Source organism: Chinchilla lanigera, unplaced genomic scaffold (genome assembly GCF_000276665.1).
Source record: "Chinchilla lanigera isolate Chin_1 unplaced genomic scaffold, ChiLan1.0 scaffold00001, whole genome shotgun sequence".
NCBI classification, from domain to species: Eukaryota; Metazoa; Chordata; class Mammalia; order Rodentia; family Chinchillidae; genus Chinchilla; species Chinchilla lanigera.
In genome coordinates this window covers 38,683,625-38,686,916 of record NW_004955402.1, presented here as the reverse complement: position 1 = coordinate 38,686,916, position 3,292 = coordinate 38,683,625, and the positions used below count along the sequence as shown (strand labels likewise).

The window sequence follows — 3,292 nt, the reverse complement described above, 5'->3', positions numbered from 1 at the left end:
TGTCTCTTAATGTGCCTTTTAACACAATCTTGTCAAGGATGGAACTGTCTTGGAAGGAACTGGAGGTTCCCATTTCTATTCATACCAATTTTGTGGGCTGTTTTAACTTTCTGTTTTTATGAGGTAGTTTTGTACTTACATAACAGTTGCAAAGAACTTTGAGCGAGGTGTGCTTTTCATATGAATTCTCAACTGTTGCCATCCCCTAATCAATAAATATCTTTTATTGCTCTTTAAAATATCACAGATTGGTCTTACAATCCAGAAGCTTGTTTCTGTGGCTGGGCAACTGTTGGATCTTTTTCATCAGGCTGCTGAACTGTTCCCTTTTCAGAAACATAGATACCATCCAAAATTTTCTGATGTCCTTGTTTTTGACTGTTGTGGTTTACTGAGTCAAAGCAACTGAAATAAGCTCAGTGTCATTTCCTGTAAGAATTAGTTCATTTCTCTGGGCTTGAGATACTTAGCAAGCAACACCTGCCCTCATAGGAACGCAGCAGATGTATTTTTTACCCAAGAAATTCCGGTTTTCGACAAGAGACCCATTCTGCTGGATAACGACGTTGATGGGGAAGCGAGCTACACATACCTCAACTTGTAACGGGAGCCCCGCGTAACCCCCTTAATCACGTGCTGTACACGACTACAGACCGTGGGAACGGTAGCCAGTTGCTTCCTGTTTCCCCACCATTTGTCAACCCAGAACCTCTTTTTCTTTCCAAGGGGACCTGAGCTCTACACTGATGAGGGTGCAGTCCCTCCGCAGGGTCCCTTCCCAGTAGGGAGCCACAATAGGGTCCCTTTGAAGGGGCCCTTCACAATAACCGTGCGTCCCTGCAGAGTGATGTAGACGTTTTCTGGAATGTTGACAGTCTGATTGCTGAGAATGGTCTTCATTCTCGCAGGAGATGTTGCCAAGAGAGAGCATCTCAACTGCTGTCATTTTAACATTTGGCTTATCGTTCTGGCTGTCTCTGTAAGTACATGTTATTACAACATTTTACCTTGAACCATTTAAAAGTTGCAGTGGTCCCTGTCACTCCTAAATACTTTGAGGAATATTTCCTACAAAGGCTATTCCATATTATCACAGTATAATCCTCTAAATTGGTAGTTACGTTGATACACCCTTACTGTCTAATCCACAGACCCCATTCAGATTTTTCCAATTGTCCCATCAATGCCCAGGATCCAACCCAGATTTATATATTTCGTTCAGCCACGATGTCACTTTAGTCTTCCTTCCTTCCTTCCTTCCTTCCTTCCTTCCTTCCTTCCTTCCTTTCTTTCTTTCTTTCTTTCTTTCTTTCTTTCTTTCTTTCTTTCTTTCTTTCTTTTCTTTTTCTTTCTTTCTCCCTTTCCTGCTCCCTCTCCCTCTCCTCTCTCTCTCTTTCTCTCTTTCTTTCTTTCTATTAGTTCATGTTTGCAGTACCTGCAGTTTACAATCATTTTAGGAGTGGGTCAATGTATATAGTACAGCTTAATTTGTTTTAATCTCCTCTCTCAACCCCCTTCTTTTCCTCTATATCCTCTTTCCTGATTTTTGTTCTTACTGTGATTACTAATCTTATCTCATGTTTATGATACATAATAGTTATATCCATTTAAATTATTAGGTTCTTGTACATGGTAAATCTTCCTTCTACTCATTTCCTTTTCCATTCCCGCTTTCCTCTCACCCACATTCTCTTAAACCCCTTCCCATTTGCGAGAGATCCATCCCCTTGTCTCCTTCTGCCCACCCTTTATTGTGTTCTTTATTGCTACGTTGCCTTACTCAAATGAGAGGTACTGTATGGTATTTAAACTTGTGTTTCTGATTTATTTAACTCAACATTATATTTTCCAAGTATAGCCTATAAATATCTCAAATTTGTCCTTCTTTATAGCCAAGTAGCATTCCATTATGTATATATACCATGTTTTCTTCATCCAATCATCTGTTGATGGGTTATACAGGCTGCTTGCAGGACTGAGATATTATGAATTGTGCTACTATAAATATTGGTATGCATGTATTGCTATAGTACGATGTTTTTAGCTCTTTGGGGAGGATAGCTACAAGGGAGATAGCTGGGTAATATGGAATTTCTAATTTTAGTTCTTTGAGGAATTTCCATAATAGTTGTACTAGTTTACATTTCCACCAACAATGTAAGAGTGTTTCTTTTTCACCACAGTTTTCCAACATTTGTTATGTTTTGATTTCTTGATGATTACCTTTGTTTCTGGTGTAAGATGGAATCTTAGAATTGCCTTAATTTGCATTTATCTAATGGCCAGGGATTTTGAACATTTTTTCATATATTTGTTGGCCATTTGTACTTCTTCCTATGAGAAGTGTCTGTTCATTTCACTTGCCTATTTCTTGACTGAGTCTTTTATTTTAGGTGTTCTAATTTTTTTGAGTTCTTTATATGTTCTAGATATTAGTCCTCTGTATGAGAAATAGCTGGCAAAAGTTTTCCCAATTTATAGGTTGTCTCTTTACTCTGTTAATAGATTTCTTTGCTGTACAGAAGCTTTTTAATTTGATGTAATCCAACTTGTTGATTCTTGCTGTTATTTCTTGTGCAATTGCAGTTCTGTTTAGGAAATCCTTTCCTACACCAATTGCAAGTGTTTCACCTATTTTTATCTTCCAGCAGGTTCAGTGTTTATGCTTTAATGTTTAGATCTTTGATCCATTTTTACTTTAGATTAGTACGTAGTAAGAGGTATAGGTCCAATTTCAATATTCTGCAAACATATCTAGTCCTCCCAATACCATTTGTTGAATAGGTTATCTTTCCTCCAAAGCTTTTGGCCCCTTTTTCAAAGATCAAATAGCTGAATGTGTTTTGAGATGTTTCTGTATCCTCTATTCTGTTTCACTGAGCCACGTGTCTGTTTTTGTTCCAGGACCATGCTGTTTTATTATTGTTGCTTTGTAGTATAGCTTGAAGTCAGGTAATATGATGCCTCCTGTTTTGCTTTTGTTGTCCAAGACTGCTTTGGCCGTCTTCTGGGTCTCTTGTGGATCCATCTAGAACAGTTCCTCAGCATTATCATGGGTTTTTGATTTTTTTGAAGAGTGTAAGTCAGTGATGTTGTAGAATGTTTCTTAATTTGGGTTTTTCTGATATTTCCTCATAAGTGAGGTCATGTATCTTTATAGAGAAGTCAAATATAATTTACTCTGCACCATTTCAGTATACACATAATGTTACATTTCTGGTGATACTAACTTTTATCATCAGTTAAGAACAATATCTTCTAGGTTTCTGTATTGCAAAGTTCATTAAGAAGT

At 37.5% G+C, this 3,292-nt stretch overlaps 1 pseudogene; it reads right to left on the bottom strand.

Annotated features, from left to right (window-relative positions):
* Window positions 1-254: 254 nt before the first annotated feature.
* On the bottom strand, window positions 255-900 carry LOC102003301 (annotated as a pseudogene).
* Between the last annotated feature and the right edge of the window lie 2,392 nt (window positions 901-3,292).